Source organism: Dermacentor andersoni, chromosome 4, assembly GCF_023375885.2.
Source record: "Dermacentor andersoni chromosome 4, qqDerAnde1_hic_scaffold, whole genome shotgun sequence".
Taxonomy (NCBI): domain Eukaryota; kingdom Metazoa; phylum Arthropoda; class Arachnida; order Ixodida; family Ixodidae; genus Dermacentor; species Dermacentor andersoni.
Window position 1 is genome coordinate 104707108 of NC_092817.1, and position 23593 is coordinate 104730700.

The window sequence follows — 23593 nt, forward strand, 5'->3', positions numbered from 1 at the left end:
ACATCCCTCTGCTCTCGTCATCGCCATCCATCAAGCGCCTCATTCGTCCCACTTTCTTTCCCTCTTTCCCTTCCCTCAGCGCCGAGTAGCTGGTCAGTGGAATGTACCTCAGGCCACGGCCGTGCTCAGGCCAACCTCTCTGCATTTCGTATCATAAAATTTATCTCTCTCTTTCTCTCTCTCTCTCACGCAGATGTGTTGGTTAACGACTTTGTCTTCTACAGATTCACCCAAAAACAACAAACGCTACCTAAATGTTCTAAGGGTAACAAATATACGCGTTTAGTGCGTCCTTCCTTTCATGAAGCGCATGAATTTCTAGGAGCGTTCGGCTATTTGCCTACATTGACAGTCATCGTGAATTACTTCTTCACTACCTTTCACAGCTACCATTTGTGCAACCTGGGAAATAATGGCGTTACCTAGCTATTGCAAGGAGTAAAAGAACGCTGTCTGTTTATTCCCGCCAATGCACAATATCACAATCTAAGTATGATCTACATATATGCATAGAAAGTAGTTTGACAAGCTCTGTAGGTGAATCAAGAGAAAACAAAGCCATTTTTTGCCGCTTCACCACCGAACACGTATTCATCGCTAACCACTTCAGTGAACTGGCCCTCAACAGCCTCAGCTGTACGGCACTTTTTCGAAAATACATTGACACCCATCCTCAAAGTGCACGTATATTTGTATACCCGCAACGCCCAAACAGCCAAAATAGCTAGTCACGCAGAGACCCCAGTCCTCCTTCTTGCGCCCTTCTACCATTCCTTAAATTCTTTTCTCTGAAGGGAATTTCAGCGTTCATGCGATCGCACAGAATCATTTTCTCTGCAGCCGAGTTACACCTGGGGAGCTCCAATCGATCGGCAAGCACCTGCTATGCAGGACACTGCAATGAATTCCTCGTGCCACGCTAAACGTAGTTCCCTGCAGACATCAGAAAAAGCTAAGGCACTAGTGTTCAAGGCAGCTGCGACTATGATGGTTGAGCCAGCACCGCAAATTTTCAACTACCACGCGAATGTTGAGCATTATACGCCATCTTCCTAAACTTCGTCCTTCTGCACTCAGACTCTACTGAGCATTTGTAAATCGATCATTTCCGTGTAAATAGTGGATTATGTACTCAGTAATTCGCATGGATTCCGCACGCGCGCAGATACGTTTGCCTTAGCGGGTCTAGGTAGAATCATTTGGAAATTGGAAAAGATAAGGCGTAGTGTAATGGCGCAACAAGAACGTGTGAAATTACAAGCAGAAAAAGAAATATTAGGTAAATTAATGTTGTACGTGTCGATTCCCACTGTAACTGAGTCATGCCGACCCCGTGCTTCGCTCCTTAGTTTGTATTTTATTTTTGTTGAAAACGCCTTTCTGGCAGGGCAGGACGCGCGAGAACACGGACCCGAAAGTCAAGTGAGCGCTTCCCCGAGATCGCGTTGCTCAGCTAAGAGCGCCCCCTGCATGGGCGCGCGAATCAAAAAGCGAGGTGAAGCGAGAGAGCGCGCCGGCTCCTCCAGCCAGCGCCGCGTCCGGCGGGCTCAAACCCTCAGATGAGAACGCGCGTCCGCCCGCATCGGTTGTCGTCGGACCAGCGGCTCGCCTTCACTTGACACATCGGCGCACGTCTCTCGCGGCGCTTTGCTGTTGTTCGTAGTCTCAACGTGAAGTGCGCCGCAAGCGGAAAGAGGGACGCCTTTATTGAGGGGGTTTACATCCGCATATCGTCCTTCATTCGCCTTGCCTTCTCTGGATTCGAGCGGGATTTACAACGTCCTGGAAAAAAAAAAGAACTCCGACGTACCTGCCAAGGTGGGTTACGAAGGATTGTCATGCACTTGCTTAGTACGTGCCGTTTTCTTTTTCTGTCGTCACATGGTGACTCATCTTGCGTAATTAGGCGACGCGTCGAATGCAAAGACAGAGTGGACGTTTGAAGTCTTGCTTTTATTTTTGTCCATTTCTAGTCTGTTCTTTTCACTGCATCATGACGAAATCGCAGTTCGGTTCTTAACGAAAGAAGTGCCCCGTATTTACCCTCTCTAACGGAAAAAAAACATAACAGAAAACAGAGTTGGCATCACATTAGGTAATAAAATATGAGACGCTGAATTCTACTGAATGTTGCGTGATCAATTGATTAATACACATTATATAGCGAACACTCTATTTTCTCCTGAATGGGAAACTCTTCTCGAAAGCATGCAAAATAGAGGATAGGGGAGTGAGATTAGTAGACATTCACAAGGTTACTATTCGTTAATGCAAGTTGAAACCATAAGAGCGAGAAAATTTTAAGGAGAGAAATGTGGAGAGATCCGCCTGGGGGAAGTGCCTTTGACCTGCTAGTCCACCTAAAGGGTTAACAGCGCGCACAGACGGGGACACAGTGAGAAACAACCGGACAAAGCGCTAACACAGCGTTCTTCACTCTGTCCCCGTATGTGTGCGCTGTTAACCCCTCAAAATGGTTTACGATCTGGCCCACTAAGCCATCCTTGTGAAATGCTACTCCACGCTGGGGAAGGGAGTTTGGGGAACAACGGAGATAGTATGGGACGAAGAAGGAGGGCAGTTGAATGACGATGTTACAGATAATGATAAATACATAGCTTACTGTTTCTGTGTAAAGCGTACGTGCAAATTTCATGGTACAGTCGTCCTCGCGGACAGAGGTAGATGTTACTGCAGTGTAGGTAGAAGACCGCTTATACTTTGCGTAATTTTCGCTTCTGTGAGCGCCACTGGTGTAGGTAAGCCAGACAGTAGTAGCTGCAGGGCGTGGGTTATTTGTCATAGGGTTGGTTTTGTAGCACAGTCCGATGAGGAGTTCTTGGTGCACTGTCTGTTGCTCGTGCTGAAAGCCCCAGGGCTCGTGTTTGCAGTGGCAAGCATGACCATACATTCAATGCCGTGCTTGCGCTGCTCGCTTGAAGCAGTGACTCGGAAAGGTCCGTTGATGCCGATTCAATCACTTTCTGCTAGACCTGCGGGATTGGAATCGGGCAGCTCCTGTTTGGGCCTACAGATGGTCTACGTCGACGAAGCTGCACTGACGCTGCCGCCTCTTTGTGTGACATAGTGGTCTCACAAACATTGGTTTAGTATCTTCATCTCCTTTCTCCGTTTGGGACAATCCTTGAAACTCGCCTCGTGTGGTCGTTCGCAATTTTAGTCCTTCATTTCGTTTACTATGCATGAAGATATATCGTGGCTGCGTGCACAGCCGAGGCATAGTGTTTCGCCGGTGTAAACAGCGCTGACATGTCCTAGGTCTGGAGACTTGCGACATCACAGTGGTCGGGGCATACATGGATTCCCCCGGTGTATTGCATAGCTCACCTTGTCATGATGGTAGCGTGCCGTTCTTGAAAGGAAGCTGGACGCTCGTCTAGCGCCGAAGCGATGAAAGTCCATGACCTTCACTGTTAATAATAAAAGCCTTCGAAACTTTGTGTCGCTGATGTCAATGACGACATCGAAAATGACGCCTGTCCTAGTGCGACCGAACAAGTGCACCATGACAGGCCGGACTTCAATGTGTCCTAGTAACGCCTGACTTTCAGTTTTTCTAGGGCGGCCTGCGTCGCTATTTCCACTGTAACTATGTTGTTTTTTTGTGTGTGTTAAAACGCACTTAGTTCATTCTTCGGGAGCCACATCACCAAGGTCTGAATCCGCCTGTGTGCCGAATTGAAATTCTTCGAGACGTCGACAGGAACAAAGCAATCCTATAAGTTGGAGTAGGTTGTCTGGTTGGACTCCACTCCCTCATGTCTGTAGTTGTCCTGCGGTATTTCTTATTCAGTCGCTTGCCCTCCACTACGGTGGAGTCGTCATAGTTGATGGGTGCGCTGTCGGAGGAACAGGAACCAGACATTTACAGGTCAACGTGGCGTGCCTTACACTATAGCAGTGGGGGCCAAAGTGTGAAAAGGCACGCCATAACGGAAGTGATGGCGTGCCGTATGTCATAGCCTCGGACGGCTTCTCGTCGAAGAAGCGAAATTTGATTCTCCGCTGTAAGAATAGTACGGGAGTCAGACAAGGGCCCACATTTTTCTCAGTTGCACTTTGTTTTCGTCTCACACGACATCTAAGGTGAAGCCATAAGTACTAGGACCATAGAACTGGTCAATTTATGGTATTTCTGCCTTTGTTATTGTAGTATCGCTGACCAATATGCTTGGCTGTCGCAAGAGTAGGATTTTTTGAGCGAGTTGTGATGCTAACGTCCACAATTGTCTTTTTCCGATGAACTCACATTATAATAGTAAATGAACCAAGCCTGGACCACAAAATAAAATGTGTTGTTGCAAGGATTACACCAACCACTTCTCGAAAAAAAATTTGGTGCTGCGCTACATCACACTTCCGCCTACTTCACGGTGTGAGAAGATTCTTGCCACATTTGACACACAAGCTAACGTTTTTTTTTTCGCTATTAGAGGTGCGTGAGGTCAAATGTTCCTCTCAAGTTCCACTAATAAATTGCTTGATTTCATGATGACAGATCGATTGATTGGTACATTTGGTTTAGGTGAAATAAATATTCTTCCGTGCTCACTGAAATAGATTCGACTTTTATGACAGCGCAGAACGGCGCACATTCGATCATCGATTGCTTGTTTACGACATTTCTTATTTCACCTAATATTTGAGCCTGAGCAGCACAATTGAGCTGCTCGCATTCTTCGAAATTAATACTGTTATGTAATTGATCGGAATTAATAAAAAAGCTATATTAAAGTACAATTTTCCACCGTGAGTTATATGACTTGAAGTAGGAGCCCGATCTCTAAAGGGGGTCGTCTGGGGCCGTCGCAAGGACGTGGACGCACTGATCCTTGTGTTTGATTTTTTGGCTATGGCGCTTTACATAAGTAGGCAATTTTCCGGTAGGGTATTACGGAGGTAGATGAAGGTGTTGAGCAGATTTTCCTCGCCTGTTGCCTAAGTTTAATTGCACAGAACCAACCACTATTACGCTTGACTTTTTTAATAATCTTTCTTCGAAGTCATTCGAATATTTCGCATTTTTCACCTCATACTTTTGGTGCTGTACTATAAAGATGCTATATAAATGCAATTCCGCGAGATATAGTTGCAATTCTGGTCGAAAGAGGAGGAGTAGGAGGAAATAGAGAAGGCAGGGATATTAACCAGAAATGAAGGTGAAAAACGAGTAAGCGTCCGCGGCACGCTGGTTAGTACCCATTGAAGTGAGTGTGATTCTTTCGGTAGTGTCGACCACCATCCGGTCACGCAGTATGAATGAGAAAGCTTAAGTAGTACCCGCGTATTACGGCGCGTCGCGGTGGAGTTGGCTCGTTGTACATGCTTTTTTTTCTATCTTCTTTTTTTTACAAGCGAAGCTTTCTAGCCGCACCCTGCAGGACTTTGCTGACAGTGGCAGCTGCAGGGAGCTGTTGTTCCCGCTGCCATGCCCATTAGCTCAGACACGGTGCAGCCATCACGTTACTGATAGGCCTATATGAAGGCTTTTTCATTTTTGGGTGAAGCCGCCCTTAAGTGCCTATTTTGTACACCGAATGAGTTTTATCAAATTCCGGTTAAACCCGATTTGCATAGCATTCTCTCTCGTATTTACGATTTGTTAAAGGATAATAATAAGTGCAGCTGCTAGAAAACTAATGAACCCCGCCAACTATATATGAGAAAATGGTCGACCTATGTTATATTATTAATATTATTTGCATATGAATGTAAAATGCTTCTTTCTCGCGAAACACATAAGGCGAATACCAGCATATAATGATGCATTCAGCGTCTGCCGGCTTTGGTTGAACGTGGGCTTGTTCCTTTCTTAGCAGCCCCGTTTACGTGAATACGTGAATGACCCATCGCATCGCATTTTCCGCACATCGCATAGACGTAAATGGCGGCAATGCTCTCGCATACGGATGTAGCGCTGACATTACACTGCATTGCGAATGGTATCGGTGACGTTGAGACCATGTGTACAAAACAAGCTGTTTAATTTACAAAGATTGACAGGGCGCCCTAGTTGGTATCCCGTTAATAGTGTTACAAGAGCGCATCGCAGTAAAACGAGACAACAACATACGAGAACTACAGGGCCGACAGGTTTGGGATGGACACGATATTCTCAAAGCACGTATGATAACGTACGTCTCCATATTCATGCTTCGTCCATGCGCACAATACACACGGACAAAAGAAAGCACTAGGCGACGCTAGCGCAATAGTCTACTCCTTTCCTTGGTGTGAATATGAATTGCTACCAACTCTAAACTACCAAAGCAGTCATCTTCCCCCTCCACCTGTTTTATGTCCACTGCAGGATGAAGTCCGCTACCACACATGTCCAATTAGTCCTATTTTGCGCTAACTGATTCCAACATGCACCGGCAGATTTACTAATTTCATTACACTGCCTAATTTTCTGACGCCCTCGACTACTCTTCCCTTTCATTGGCACACATTCTATAACTATAACGGTCTGTCGATTATCTGCCCTACGCATTACATAGCCTCTCAGCTCGATTTGTTTTTCTTATTCTCAAATAGAATATGAGCCATCCCCGTTTGATCTCTTATACATACCATCTCTTCGTGTCTCTTGACTAGACTCCTAACGTTTCTTGCTTGATCTCTCTTTGCGCAGCTCTTAATTTGTTCTCGAGCTTGTTTGTCGACCTCCGAGTTTCTGTCCCATATGTTAGCACCGCTAGAATGCGATTATTGTACACTTTTCTTTTCAACGACGGTGCTAAGCTGTAAGATTAATATGCCAAGTACCGAGTATGAATATCAATATGCACCAACTCGGGCACTGCTTTCAATTCTGATAATGCACGTAACAAAGGCTTGTAAGAGAAACCAGACATGACACCTCGTGTGGATCGTGCCAGTGTCCACTAATGTCCTTCTTTAAATATTGTGCAGAGAACAAAGTAAAAAAAAGGTATCCCCTGAGAAGACTCTATTTGTTTCTCTTGTGTGTACAGTTTCTATTAAATCTATAAATACCACCTGCCCGCGAGGATGTGCATAAATAAGTTCGTCACATGACTTTTGAGCTGCTCACTTTATTGTTACATGTTTATGGCGATTGATATCGCCTGTTCAAATATGTGCGTATCTAAGGAGAGACCATTGCGTGTGGTAATAGTTCTTGAAAGTTACCAGAAATATAGTTAACTTAGGATGGCGTCACATCTAAACTTACCCTTTTCTCCTCGATTTACCTCCTGAAGAACTATCAAATCTTTACTGCACATCTTGGCGTGCCCGCTGATGCGACCTTCACACTGGACGGCGGCGAAGGCACTACTGAGCTGTCTCCGGTCAAGCGACCTGCTTGAACGACCGCGACACTGCTGCATTTTCTTGTGTGTGTGGGTGTTTTTATTCTTTTGCTTTCCCCTCTCCCACCCTTTTCATCTGTGTGCATTTTTTGTTAAGATCTATCTTTCTCCCCTTACAGCATCCCCAGTGCAGGGTTGAAAACGCGATATCTATCTGCCGGCTAACATCCTTGCCTTTCTCACCTCATTTCTTTTATCCCTCTCTCTTCTATTGCCCGAACTCTCTCTGTGTATATATATATATATATATATATATATATATATATATATATATATATATATATATATATATATATATATATATATATATATATATATATATATATATATTTCTATATATATAAACGATACGATAGTTAACCGAGTGGCCCGATTTTCATTAGTCATATCATGAGCGGGCAACAAACACTGACACCAAGGACAACATAGACAACAACACTCACAAGCTTCGCATTACGCGACGGTTGTGAGTTGTGGTGCTGGCTAACACTCATAGGTAACAGAAATACCTACGAAAGTGGATGTGGAAATGGCGCCGCGGTAGCTCAATTCGTAGAGCATCGCACGCGTAATGCGAAGGTTGTGGGATCGTTTCCCACACGCTGAAAGTTGTTTTTACTCCGCTTTCATTTCCATTAATTTATTGTTTCTTTATTTCATTTATTAGGCACAAGTAATTTCCCCTATGTTCTCCTCAATGTCAGTGTTTGTTGGCTTCTTATGATATGGCTAATAAAAATCGGGCTGCTCGGTAAACCATCTTTCTTGTCGCTCATTACACATCGAGGGTCTCGAATGCGGCAACGTTGATGCCTTCAGGTAGCAAGTGTGAGTTTATTGACCGGTTGCCTTCACCCAAAAAGATGACGTTCTCGTGGCGCCTGCGGTAGAAAGGATGTTCCACATCCGCCGCCAAGGTTTGTTAGTGGTGGCGCTGGGTAACATTTCCAGGGTTCTACTAGGTAACATAAATGCCCAAGAAAGTGGATGGGGAAACGGCGCCGTGGTAGCTTAATTGGTAGAGCATCGCACGCGTAATGCGAAGGTTAAGGGATCGTTCCCCACCTGCTGCGAGTTGTTTCTTCACCCACTTTCATTTCCATTAATTTATTGTTTCTTTATGTCCTTTATTAGGGAAAAGTAATTTCCCCTATGCTGTCCTTGGTGTGAATGTTTGTTGGCTTTTGATATGACTATATATATGTGAGTGTATATATATATATATATATATATATATATATATATATATATATATAAGTACGTAATGTCAACGGTATCGAGTGGTGGACCGGTTTTCGCCAGGTTTGACGTCAGTGTTTTGTTTTTTGGTTTTGTTTTTATTTTCAAAACCCCTGTGAAACTTTTAGAATTAAATACTTGCTTTGTTTACCTTGTACCAGGTAACCTAAATAATTGCTCTTTAATTTACATGCTCACACACATATGTAATGTATATATGGCACTCCCATGGTTTGTTCGAGTGGATAAACATAAATGCCCCAGAAAGTGAATTCGAAAACGCCCCTCGAGGGGCCCAATTGGAAAGAGCTTCGCACGCGTAATGCGATGGCGTGTGTTTTAGCATGCCACCTGCAGCCAGTGCCATTTTCTTCTCCTTTCATTTTCATTTATTTATCATTTCTTTAATTCAATTAGGAACTACAAATAGTTTACCCGATGCTGTCTGTGGTGACATTGTTTGTTGGCTTCTTAATAATAATAATATTTGGGGTTTTACGCGCCAAAACCACTTTCTGATTATGAGGCACGCCGTAGTGGAGGACTCCGGAAATTTTTGACCACCTGGGGTTCTTTAACGTGCACCTAAATCTAAGCACACGGGTGTTTTCGCATTTCGCCCCCATCGAAATGCGGCCGCCGTGGCCGGGATTCGATCCCGCGACCTCGTGCTCAGCAGCCCAACACCATAGCCACTGAGCAACCACGGCGGGTTGTTGGCTTCTTAAGGTATGACTTATAAAAATCCCGCCCGTCAGTTAATATACATACATATATTATATATATATATATATATATATATATATATATATATATATATATATATATATATATATATATATATATATATATATATATATATATATATATATATATATATATTGGTTTTTATCCCTTATGGTTTTGCGGCCAAGTTCTCTGTTTTGCTAACAGGTTCACTTTGTTACCGAGCCTGTCAATATCAACCACGCGGTGACCGTCCAGCCACGCACACAAGCCTTAATCCTGCGTTCTGCAACTGTCTCTTATTTATTGTTCGCGACTAATTATTGATAAAGTATTATCATTAAAATTATTAATATTTATTTTCTCGTTGATTGTTCCTGAGCATGTAAGATAAGTTATCGATTGTTAAAAGTTTATTACAATACAAATCCCTATAACGAAGGATCCTACTTATAGCAGCCTCAACTCTGTGAGTCTTAACTATGTACCAGCTGCCGTCCCTGCTATCTGAGGAATTGCGCAGTGAAGCAGCAGGAAACGGTACCTAAATATCAGTATATACAAGGAATTTACGGCTTCCAGCTCATAATAGTATTATACAAGCAAAGCTTTTATGCCTTCTTGCACTGCGTTTACCGCGTGGCCACGACTGTTTGGTCGGCTTCATGATGAGTAATGTGGGCTGTCCTTAGGGATATTGCAAAAGTAAACTTGGCTGATACAGAAGATCCCGCAGGTGTCGCGATGAAAACTAAGCCTGGCCTGGAGACACTGTCATCCTGGGGCGCGTGGATCACGTTGGTTACGTGCTAAGGTTTTCTGTCTTGCTGATTTGTCGAGGTGGCACGTAACTCATGTGCTGCCGAACGTGTTCAGTAAGATGAACAGGCTTACGTAATTTAAAAGACCGCCCATAAATGCTTCCCTGCTGATTGGCTTTAGAATACGCGTTGGGTCAGCATAGAACAACATATAATTTTTTTTTCTTCTGCACAGATGCGCGTTATTTCATTTGTATAAAAGTCCTTTTCTTTTACAACTCCGCACGCCGGCCTAATTTAATGTTTTATTTTGCTTTAGTAAGCTTTAGGAATGCGAATGCAAGGAAAAATTTCTGAGAGAGTACCTTTTTCTTAGCTTCTCGGATGTGCCGGAGAAGGGGCGTGTATCAAAGAAAAGGTGTACGAGGAAGCACGGATATATGTGAGATTAACCGGTGGTTTTCTTCCGTTATCCTGTACTGAAGGCCTACCATTGAAATTCATTGTCCCTTAAGGGGGGGGGGGGGGGGGGGGGGGGATGGTGGCCGAAATTTGTCCAAAATACTGTTCTTCAAAAGTAAGGCCCATAAATACTTCATCTTACGGATAACATGTCCAGCAAGTGGTGCGCTTGTAGTTGCACCACAAGCGATTAAAAGCAATCGCGCATCTCATGCATACCCGCTGGCGAAAGTGGGCGTGGCTTCTGTAAAGGTAGCTTACGCTGTAATATTCAGTGTAAATAAAAGAATGCAACACTAATGCAAAAGATGAAGGAAGGTCACGGCAAGTGCCAGAAAAGGTTTCGTAAAGAAATCTGATCTTGATGAAGCTGCAGACTACGACCCAGGTGCATGCTAGGCTAGTCGAACAGTCAAAACTTGAAGCAAGGTTTCTGAAGACGCTGCTTTTGCTTGTATAAGGAACGTTTTCTTTGCAATGAAATAACGTTATTCTTTGAAATTTCAATCAATAATTGCGCAGTGGTGGTTGCAGAGACGGAACTAAAAACATAATTTTTCAATGAATACTTTTTATTTACAATTTTATCTACCGATAAAGCCCCTAGTTAGAATGTAAAAGCTAAAAAAAAGATTGTATTTCAAGAATGATATCATAAAATGTATTTCTTTTAGTTCAGTAATCTCCCCGTGTTGGAGGGAAAATGTGGGAGCACTTTCGTCGCTCTTGAAGGAATCGTTATTTTTAAATGTTCCTTTACCAAAGTAAGAAATGTGTTTATTTTCTGTATATTCTATACTACTAAAGTTTTTTGCTCGAATTTCGATCAGAAAAAGGTGGAAACCCATTTATATAGTTGTGCAAATTTTGAATGGTTTGTAGCGAGTTGAAGTTGAGATATTTTCCAAAAAGGTTAAAGTCGTCTGTCCGGGTACCATCCTCCCTTAAAATGTTACAAAACTATCTGCGGAAGCTCCCATTTATCCCCGTGATTGCGACTCTGCTGCATCACCTATTTATTCTGTTTTTATTATTACTATTACCGATATAACGCAGTACTATTCTACTCCTTGAGCTGTACTAATCTAAGGGGCGCGCACTAGTTACATGAGAAATCGAACTCCTTAACCAACTAATGACCCATGTTTACCTAATCACATGTTAAAGTAATTACCTTAAAATATATATTGGAATTTAAGAATTGTAGCCCTTCAGTTCACAAAACCTATCCAGTTCGAACAAGTTCTGAGAATGACACGAATTTTGAGATGTGTGTTCCCAAAATGTGCGGACAACGCACTGGTGTTTCAGTTAATTTTGACCTTCAGCGCATGAAAAGGCACTTACCTAATGTTCCTCTCTTCGAATAATCGAGCTCAAGGTGTAGATTTTTGACACATGCCGCAGGCAGCTTTTAAATATTCCGGTAACGATAAAAAAAGGCAAAACCTGATATGCTGTTGGCTTAGTCAACGGCAGCGTTAGCCTTTTGGCGCACGTAGGCAAATAGAGCGTCTATTCAAATCGACAAACATTAATGCGAATTTGTTTCACTGGCGCCCATGCCAAGGTGACTGAAGCCCTAATCAGCTCGATAACAAGTGGGTTGAGCATCAACTATTATTTTACTTAATCATTACAGCTATTCACTGATGACTGGCAAATAACTGATCGTATATTCGGTCTTTTAAGGTGTCAAGAAAGTCAATATGTCGGCAAACCTAACCGAATATAAGCTAATTAAAGGGCACAGCATACGCAATTTATCTAAGAACGCAATACTTCTAACGTTATTGCGAATGCTCGTATTTTGTGTTAGCTAGTTTCAAGATGAGGTCAGACCTGCAGTCAAACGGCGGTTAAGTAGCTTTCATCCTGCCAACCCGGCTGTTTATGAATACAACTTTGAACATTTGTTGTAAGTAAACGTCTTAATTAAAATGTATTATTTTAGAAATGCTGCGACGATGAGTCTCGATTGATGGTGACGTGCAACGAACGCAGATTGCAAATCGCTGCTTACCATGGGCGGAATCGTCGCGCGCTAAGCATCCTATTGCGAGAGGCTTTCCCGCGCACAGTATAATCGGTTTACCGTATTATACTCCAGCTTTGATGTTCCCCGTGCTTGCGAGCCTTTAGCTTCTCCTCCCGATCTCCTGCCTAACAAGGGGGCGATTTTAGCGTAGATAATCCAGCGTCCAAACGACTAATTGCTCCAAACGGAATAGAGTGCATTCCTTTCATCACGATGAACACATCAAATGAAACGTCAAGAGCGCTCTTTAATTATCTCCTGAGGGAAATGCAAAAGAGCCTACATACAGTCTCCGCTATATATCCTTGTAGATTCGACGCGAGTGTACTTCAAAAGGTGCTGTTTGTGTAGAATTCGGTGTTCCAGATAAGCAACAATACGTCGCTCAATGCGGCCACTGTGCATAACGTCGTTTGAGAGCGTAATGCGCCTTCTGTGTGAGCTCGCATGCGGTGTATGTAGGCGCTGTGCAAGGACGCAGGCCATGAAAGGATGCCACGTGCTCCATGTGATCGCGAATGCTGCTGACGATAAGATGTGCGGCAAGAAGTGCGGGGCATCTCTATACAGCCGCCCCAAGGCAGCCGATGCGCGAAATGGCCCCGCTGAGAGTACTTGCTTCGCGTTAGTCTGGCAGACGCCGCCAGTATCTGCACTTCAGGAGGATAGATATGGTAGGATTCAAATTGCCTCACGAACGCGTTAGTATACCTCATGCTGAATGAGCTCTTCTGAATTAGATCTAAGGGTATACAGGCGTGTCAGAAGTGCAGGAAATGTCGGAGGAAGTCGGCAAGAATAGGATTTATGTCTTGCCGATGCACCAGTGCCTTAGCCCAAGGCCGAGGGAAGGTAGACATACAAATTAAATTGCTTATTGAAAGGTCTGGTTAGTGTCTTATTAATATGTCTTACTAAAGGTTCTATTTTGTCTTGCTCTTGTGAGCTCCCAGACTTCTGTTGGGGCCACTTTCTTTCACTAATTTCTAAGTTCGAGCTAGTTTGTAAGGCAGCATCCTTCAAGGGAAGAGAGCAAAATGCGGAATAGCGAGCAACAAAAGCACAGCAAATGCGCATAGATGCACTAGATTCCACTGTAAGCATGCACAATACCTTTAAATGTTGGCAGTGAAATTAAAAAAGCGTCACTTTTATTTTTGCTAAACTAAGTGGAAATTTAACGTTCTGTGTTTGTTTTCTATTTGCCTGTCCCATATTGTGCTCTGTTCCTGTCAAATCTCTTTAATCCGTAATGGTCCAAGTATGCGCACCGTCCATGCGGCACGTCTTTCTTTACGTTATAGCTATTTTTTTTGCAATGGAATAAGTTGTGCTGTTACGAGTCGTCAAGGATGTACACGTCAAAGAAAGAACGCCTATGTAAATGTCAAACTGTAGGCATTCTGCGCTAACTGGACGTCAAAGTCTTCAGGTCATTTTCATTTGCCTTTACGGACTCCCCGTCACAACATTACCGCACATTAGGTTAATGATGCGTTCTGTTTGAGCATTGTCACATCACAATGTGCACTAAATCTCCCGTCAGATCGTTATATAATAACGTTACCAAATTATCTGGCTCAGACTTTAAATTATTTGCGCTCTAATTTCTTGCCTGAATACACAACCACAGTACCAGAAAAAAAAAGACAATTGCACAGCTGCGCTACAATCTGAAAAAAAAATATCCATGGACGTTTTTGCTGGTGCAATCGGTTGTGCTGCGCCAGTCAAATTCGTCCCTGTTTGTTTTGCGCTGCAAGCTCGCGAAAGAAGCGTGCCATTAAGGTGGCACCTCCATGCTTTTCGAAGCGTTACGTTATGCCCCGTATAATTCAGTGTCAACTTTCTTCAAGATTGCGTTCGTTCGTGCCTACTCCAAGTAGAAGTAGAAAGCGCTACAGCCGCTGTCTCACCCTGAAATTACGTAACTGCGCGAATGAGGACCAAAGCGTTGGCGCATGCATAAATCATGTACGCTATCTTTGAATTCGGGAGGCCCGCATCGAGAATGTACCTTGCAAAAGACTTTCTGCACACAAAACGCATACTTCGGTGACACCCGTGTTGTACGTAGTCCTTTGATGATTACGCGCTTCGTGAGCTCGCTGTTTTTGGTATTACGGCTTTATTCAGCAATACGCACTGTGCGCAAATGAACTGACAGGGCCAACAACGCCGTGAGTGCTCGCTTTACACTCGCCATCATTTGTCATCGCCATCTGCGGACAGTGAGAAAACAACGTCTACAGCTCCACTACGTCCCCGCTAATCTATAGAAGAAAGAAATCAGTAGGCTCTCTCAAAAGCCGTGGAACGAGAGCTATACAAAGCCCATACTATTGTGTTATGGATTACGGGTGATAACTGCGCAGCAAACTATGGGCACAATCATGCAGAGTACCAGCTGATGTGCAGCAATGTCTTGCTTTTTCGCGCGGGGCTGATGGAGGCTGCGTGCAAACGTGGAGCGCAGATAGGCCTCCCTTGCAGGCAGTCATGAATGGGTGCTGGCGCCCAGAGCTAAAATCAGAAGGAAGCATCTCCATCCGATTGGCGCAAGACGGTGCGTGGCATAATGGCCCCACCGGGAACACGCGCCGTTTCGTGTTATCCGATTGATTCCACATGTGCCTGTCTGAAGAAAAACAGGCTTACCAAAATTGCATCCCAAACACACTTGCTTTCCCGCTGAATGTTCCTGTAAATAATGTTCCCTAAAAGAGCAATTTTACCGACCAATACAAGTTGCCAAGTAATTTACCGTTTACGTAACTACATACGGAAAACGTAAACTGTACCGCCCGAAAGGAGAATCCCAAGTTTCCGCTACACAGCTTTTGTGTTGTAAACTACGCGGATATACGCACTTGACAATTTTACCAAGTCTAGTTTTCAAGAGTGAGCGGAAACGCATCAAGGCTCAGCACATCGCGATGACCAGTATAGTCCACAATTGGCACACTGCTATTGCTTGTACAGGCAGAGTGCGTCACAAAACGGCACGCAGCAGATTCAGAATCAATGTCACGTTCACTTACCACAAGCGCAGACCCGTTGAACAAATCCGACACCTGCGAACCACGCTGTTGACACAGTTGCTTTCAAGCACCCAGCTGACGCTATGGACACATGTATGCGTACCAGTACAACCAAAACACTAAACCGCTTTGTCGAACTTTTTTCGACTGAAGTACCCTTCACGTCATCGTTCGACCATTACGACATACGTTGGTATACGCATACACCACTGCACAAATCTTAACGCGCTCACGCATGTCAACAGGCCGGTACAATTACGAGAGAACGAGGCTGATCGCACAAGCTGTGTTTGCACTAGACAACCCGGTGACTGTGCGGCATGGAAAAGTTTCTGGGCTCCTAAGTGCATTACTGCAGTTCATAAAGTCGACAGACTTCAGTGACTGACTGTAGTTTCGATGTGCGCCTACAGACGATGCGGCACACTCAGTGTTTTCTCATATTTATTTCGTTTATTTCATCGCCTAAACCTTTTATTCGCCTGCGAAGCGTAGCAAACCAAGCTTTCGTCTGGTTGGAGTCCCTAACCTTTCATTCACTCTTGGCTTCCTATTTCGTTTAAGTGGTGGAAACAATGGCTTAAAAAAATCCTCTCAGTGTTCTTGACGTCAAACGGAGACCCTACTTTTGACGTTTGTGTGGCAGACAGACGGCGGTGAACAAGACATTTCGCGGCAATTCACGGTCATTTCAACTCGGCCAGTTATTCCCCAATATCCCTAAATTCGGTGGACGCCTTACTATTTCTCTGGTTAGAGGTGCCCCACGCGTTCACCCAGGATAAAAACAAAAGTCCCTTTATTTTAACAGTAATAACTCTCTCTCGTTCGCAACTCTTTCTTGCAAAAAAGGAAAACAGGAAAATGAGAAGTAAACAACAAAAGCCCGCAAGAAAATGTTTCTTTTCTGCAAGATATGCTCGATTGCTTAAAGCCAAGGGCCTATATCACTGATTCTTTTCGATAAGATTGTCCTCCCAGTTCAGCAATATTTTGATCAAGATACTATCTTTACAAGCAAAAATTTTCACACTCATTTTTAATACAGTCTGCTAGATGCAACGTCAGAGTGCCCAAAGGAGTGTTTAACGACATGGTACTATAACTGTGATTGTATTCCTTAATAGGCTTTCCAGCAAGGCGCCCCTGGGTGAACTTCTTGGATGTGCTCGGCTAACTCGACTTTATGTTGGCGACCGGACATATGTTACTCAAACTGCTAATGTGCATTTGTTATGCAAGCGTATCCTCAGTTTCACAGAACTTCAAAACTCTGAACCTCAGAGTGACATATATTCCTTATCTGCTTGTAGGCTTGGCCAATGCATAACATCTCTAACACGTGAGTGTTAATCAGTTTGCACTTCAGCTAACTTTTAATGCATACTGAAGGCAGATCAGAAAACCTCTCGTATCATTCAATAAATGCCGTACTATTAACTAGAACCAACTCTCCTAGAACTTACATGACATTTTTCGACGACGGCAGTGCTACAACTGTGGACGTTATCAAGATGTTGTAATTGACGGAAGCAGATCGGCGACAACTTCTGCGTCTTCCGGTGTCCCTCAGGGGCCAGTATTGTGGCCACTGTTATTCGTTACTTTTAATAATGATATAGCCATGCGCATAACATAAAAATTATCTGCCGTTACTAAGATGCCTTCGTCGTATATAGAGTGTGATTCATGACGATTGTGATAAAGTAGCGTTACAAGCCCGGCAAAATATATAGTTGGTGAAACACGTATTGTATGTCATTAAACATCGCCAAATGCAAATGCATGCGTTTTCTTGGAAACGCAAGTCACTTACGGCCCATTGCAACTTCAATAATCGGCTCACTTGGCAAACAACTGTAGCAAAATATTTAGGTGTCATCTTTTCATTAGACCTCACTTTGAAGCGCCACATAAAATTAATACCTTTTTAAGGGGAAATCATCCTCAACTTTATTCATCGAAATTTTAGACGTGCCTGTCAACAAATAAAAGAACGATTAGATTTATCAAACATTCGTCCTGTGCTCATGCGCTCTTGCAGTGTATGGGACCCTCACACGCTTAGTCTTGTCGACCACCTGGAACTGGTTCAGAATCGAGCTACTCGTTTCGTGACTAAAAATTTTAAGCTTCCTAGCAGTATTACAGAAATAAAAAAAAACTACCTCGTTAGGCCTAATCTGTCATCGCGACGGAAGATTGCCCGCATTACCTTCCTACGCGACGTCTACATTAATCGCACAGCCGTAAACACGGGCACTTATTTAGAATCACCAGCTTAGTGTCTAGTCGCCTTTACCACCCTTTAAGATAAAACAAATAGCCGCACCAACATCTCGCTTTATGAATTCTCCTTTGCATTTTTTTATCAAGCATTGGAATCGCCTTCAATGTGACGTCATGAAGGTGATCAGTGAAGAACTTTTCATTGATGTTGTGAACAAACATGTGCTAAATGGATAGAGCTAAGTGTGTACCTTCTGTTCGTTGCCTTCTATTCATTGTGTTTTTTGTGCGTTTTCTGCATCGTGAGCGTGTTACTGCACGTTTTGTTATTCTTTTTCACCGCGCAGTGTGCTCTGGCACTTGTACTTCTTAGTTTACAGTTTGTTTTGTTGGTTATAAGCTCCCCGTTGGATCGCAGCATTTTGTTACTTCAGCGCAATTAATAGGTGTTTGTGCTCTTAATAGCCCTTACTCTCATGCACTCCGGCTAATATAGGTACTAAAACAATATAAATAAAAAAGTAAGATTACTCTGCGGTTAATTTCTTATGGTTACTTTCACCTTAACTGCTCACTCCTCGGAAAAGATTTCATGAAGTTGACTTTGTCCATTTCTGGTAACGCAAAACCATTTACTTTGGGACCCTCGTCTGCATATTGTTTCTTCCCAATGCATTGTATTTAAAGAATAATAAACTGAAACTGAAACGAGGCCTACATCCATGTATATATGCAAGAATTCAGTAAGATGCAGACATTATTCCTTAATTTGGCAATAAATATATGAGGGAGAAATATCTGCGCTATCAAACTTTAAGCTTTTTGCTCATATATTGATAAAAATAAATTTTTTTCCACGAGAACAATTATCTTTCTATTATTCGAGTTTAGCACACGTTATATTACACTGGCGGTTTAAGGCGGTTTGTCGTGTGCGTATCATGGCCACGCACGCTTATATCGCCTTCCGTTTCTCTACCACGGTTGCGCTTTAAAACCACGGCGCTGCATTTTTGCTTCAGAGACTTTCCTTTCCTTCCTTCTTCTCCGCCCTTAAACTGGCTCTCTTAACTACTACACGTAGAGACAAAGCAACAACGCGTGCATGCGATCCCATAGATGAGATGAATATATATATATATAGAAAACTATCAGTCATAGCTCTCGTATAGCCCTCTGGCCCGTTTCCTTTTTTTTTTCTTTCGATAGTAGTCCTATTAGGGTTATTATAATTACACGAAGGTATTTCGCCCTCGTCAGCAGCAGTCCTTGAGATAGTTATTCTGGCGGCTAGCTTCCCACGCTATGCGTGCCGCCATCGCACCTGGTTAAGCTTCTCCTAGACGCTAGAGTTATACTATGTCCGCGCAACCTTGAACTTTCGGAAAGCGCGTTTTCCCCTCTTGGCCGGCGGGGACGGGAGGCTTTGTTCCGGCCGCAAAGCCCTCCACGTCTCAGTAAGGTGCCTGGTGGTGGTCTCGTACGGACGATGCCCTCTCGGTGAGCGCATATTTCCCCTCATCTTTTAAGAGGTTCAATACTTACAAGCATTTGTCTCGCAAACCATATCTATTTCAAGAAAATTTTCCACGTCTCCATAATTTCTCTCGTCGTATTCGAGTGCTGATTGCCTTGTTATAGTTTGTTAACGAAGCTTTCCCTCGAGTCTAAATATTTTAAGGCAGTTTTCCTAGTCTCTAAAGCCGCTCGAGTTCGCTCTTCTCCTCGGGCAGCCATTCTTCCAAGAAAGTATGCCTTCCAACCACTAGAATCAGCAAAAACCGATTGTCCCGGAAAACATTAGTCCCTTTCCACGTAAGTATGAGACTCGGAGCAGGAGCTGTGGCGCTTGAAAATAGCCTGGGGCCTGACGAACCAACCGACTGAGCTATCTTTCCGGGCAACATCGAAGGGACACGAGTTCAAATCACCTGTTATGTTCCTTCTTTCTTTTCCCCTTTTTCTTTCTTTTTTTTCTTTTTTTTTTCTTTCTTTTTAATGTCTTTTCCTTTATTTTATCACTGTACGGGAACCCTCCTAAAATAAAGAAAAGAGAAAGATACATATCTTCAATTATGTATGGTCACACATGTGCAGGTCATAAATACCAGGTTCTCTAGCCGAGTGCCATCCATGCGGTATAACCGAGCTCAGATTGGTCCACCTTGACTGATCAAATAGGGCACCACTGTATGTTAAATGATGCGTACAACTCCTGCGGGACCCGCCATGGTTACTCAGTGGCTATGGTGTTAGACTGCTGAGCACGAGGTCGCGGGATCGGATCCCGGCCACAGCGGCCGCATTTCGATGGGGGCGAAATGCGAAAACACCCGTCTAATTAGATTTAGGTGCACGTTAAAGAACCCCAGGTGGTCGAAATTTCCGGAGTCCTCCACTACGGCGTGCCTCATAATCAGAAAGTGGTTTTGTCACGTAAAATCCCATAATTTCATTTTTAATTTAACTCCTGCGGGGACGGTAGAGTATCCGCCTCCCGTGCAAGAGGACCGTGATTCAAATCCCGGGCCGCACAATTTTCCACCGGAAAATACCAGGAAAAAAAACCATGTGTTGAGAAAATTGCACAAACAGGCCTGGAGTGCGGCCTGATCCCGGTGACCAGAACCGGTAACGCACTCTCTCACCAGAGCAGGATTGGCCACCCTGGTGCAGTACTTGGCCGCAACCTCCTATATGAACACAACAATCAAACCCCGGCCCTCAGTCCCCAGCAGCTGCGAAGCAACTGACCACGGCGGCGGTCAGACCTGCGACGCTGCAGAGGGTGCTAAGAATCCCTGGCTCCGGACAGGCCGCCATTGGAATATGAACCTGGCAACGTTTAACGCTAGAACGTTATCTAGTGAGGCGAGTCTAGCAGTGCTATTGGAGGAATTAGAGGGCAGTAAATGGGATATAATAGGGCTCAGTGAAGTTAGGAGGGCAAAAGAAGCATATACAGTGCTAAAAAGCGGGCACGTCCTGTGCTACCGGGGCTTAGCAGAGAGACGAGAACTAGCAGTCGGATTCCTGAATAATAAGAACATAGCTGGTAACATACAGGAATTCTATAGCATTAACGAGAGGGTGGCATGTCTTGTTGTGAAACTTAATAAGAGGTACAAAATGAAGGTTGTACAGGTCTACGCCCCTACATCTAGTCATGATGACCAGGAAGTCGAAAGCTTCTATGAAGACGTGGAATCGGCGATGGGTAAAGTCAAAACAAAATACAGTATACTGATGGGTGATTTCAATGCCAGGGTAGGCAAGAAGCAGGCCGGAGACGAGGCAGAGAGGGAATATGGCATAGGCTCTAGGAATAGCAGAGGAGAGTTCTTAGTAGAGTTTGCAGAACAGAATATTATGCGGATAATGAATACCTTTTTCCGCAAGCGGGTTAGCCGAAAGTGGACGTGGAGGAGCCCGAATGGTGAGACTAGAAATGAAATCGACTTTATACTCTGCGCGAACCCTGGCATCATACAAGATGTAGACGTGCTCGGCAAGGTGCGCTGCAGTGACCATAGGATGGTAAGAACTCAAATTAGCCTTGACTTGAGGAGGGAACGGAAGAAATTGGTACATAAGAAACCAATACAATGAGTTAGCGGTAAGAGGGAAACTAGAGGAATTCCGGATCAAGCTACAGAACAGGTATTCGGCTTTAACCCAGGAAGAGGACCATAGTGTTGAAGCAATGAACGACAATCTGATGGGCATCATTAAGGAGTGCGCAATAGAAGTCGGTGGTAACGCCGTTAAACAGGAAACCATTAAGCTATCGCAGGACACGAAAGACCTGATCAAGAAACGCCAACTTATGAAAGCCTCTAACCCTACAGCTAGAATAGAACTGGCAGAACTTTGTAAGTTAATCAACAAGCGTAAGACAGCGGACATAAGGAACTATAATATGGATTGAATTGAACAGGCTCTCATGAACGGAGGAAGCCTAAAAGCAGTAAAGAAGAAACTAGGAATAGGCAAGAATTAGATGTGTGCGTTAAGAGACAAAGCCGGCAATATCGTTACTAATATGGATGAGATAGTTGAAGTGGCTGAAGAGTTTTATAGAGATTTATACAGTACGAGTAACACCCACGACGATAAGGTGAGAGAGAATAGTCTAGAGGAACTTGAAATCCCACAAGTAACACCGGAAGAGGTAAAGAACGCCATTAGAGCTATGCAAAGGGGGAAGGCAGCTGGGGAGGATCAGGTAACAGCAGATTTGTTGAAGGATGGTGGGAACACTGTCCTAGAAAGGTTGGCCACCCTATATACACAATGCCTCATGACCTCGAACGTACCGGAATCTTGGAAGAACGCTAACATAATCCTAATCCATAAGAAAGGGGACGCCAAAGACTTGAAAAATTATAGACCGATCAGCTTACTGTCCGTTGCCTACAAAGTATTTACTAAGGTAATCGCAAATAGAATCAGGAATACCTTAGACTTCTGTCAACCAAAGGACCAGGCAGGATTCCGTAAAGGCTACTCAACAATAGACCATATTCACACTATCAATCAGGTGATAGAGAAATGTGCGGAATATAACCAACCCTTATATATAGCCTTCATTGATTACGAAAAAGCATTTGATTCAGTCGAAACCTCAGCAGTCATGAAGGCACTACGGAATCAGGGTGTAGATGAGCCATATGCAAAGATACTGGAAGCTATCTATAGCGGTTCCACAGCCACCGTAATCCTCCACAAAGAAAGCAACAAAATCCCAATAAAGAAAGGCGTTAGACAGGGAGATACGATATCTCCAATGCTATTCACAGCATGTTTACAGGAGGTATTCAGAGACCTGGAGTGGGAAGAATTGGGGATAAAAGTTGATGGAGAATACCTTAGCAACTTGCGATTCGCTGATGATATTGCCTTGCTTAGTAACTCAAGGGACCAATTGCAATGCATGCTCACTGACCTGGAGAGGCAAAGCAGAAGAGTGGGTCTAAAAATTAATTTGCAGAAAACTAATGTTTAACAGTCTCGGAAGAGAACAGCAATTTACAATTGGTAGCGAGGCACTGGAAGTGGTAAGGGAATACATCTACTTAGGTCAGGTAGTGACGGCGGATCCGGATCATGAGACGGAAATAATCAGAAGATTAAGAATGGGCTGGGGTTCGTTTGGCAGGCATTCTCAAATCATGAACAGCAGGCTGCCACTATCCCTCAAGAGGAAAGTGTATAACAGCTGTGTCTTACCAGTACTCACCTACGGGGCAGAAACCTGGAGGCTTACGAAAAGGGTTCTGCTGAAATTGAGGACGACGCAATGAGCTATGGAAAGAAGAATGGTAGGTGTAACGTTAAGGGATAAGAAAAGAGCAGATTGGGTGAGGGAACAAACGCGGGTAAATGACATCTTAGTTGAAATCAAGAAAAAGAAATGGGCATGGGCCAGACATGTAATGAGGAGGGAAGATAACCGATGATCATTAAGGGTTACGGACTGGATTCCAAGGGAAGGGAAGCGTAGTAGGGAGCGGCAGAAAGTTAGGTGGGCGGATGACATTAAGACGTTTGCAGGGACAACATGGCCACAATTAGTACATGACCGGGGTAGTTGGAGAAGTATGGGAGAGGCCTTTGCCCTGCAGTGGGCGTAACTAGGCTGATGATGATGATGATGATGATGATGATATTACACTGGAGCGAATCGTGGCCTTAAGGCACCTAGTGAAATTATTCAACACGTTCAGAGCCCATGGCTGA

At 43.9% G+C, this 23593-nt stretch overlaps 1 protein-coding gene across 1 annotated transcript in view; it reads left to right on the forward strand.

Annotated features, from left to right (window-relative positions):
• Positions 1 to 1580: 1580 nt before the first annotated feature.
• Positions 1581 to 23593, forward strand: part of LOC126536553 (gonadotropin-releasing hormone II receptor-like) — a 180938-nt gene continuing 158925 nt past the window's right edge. Inside the window, exon 1 of the mRNA XM_050183568.3 lies at positions 1581 to 1818. The gene's annotated coding sequence lies outside the window, so the exon portion shown is untranslated. The remainder of the gene's footprint in view (positions 1819 to 23593) is intronic.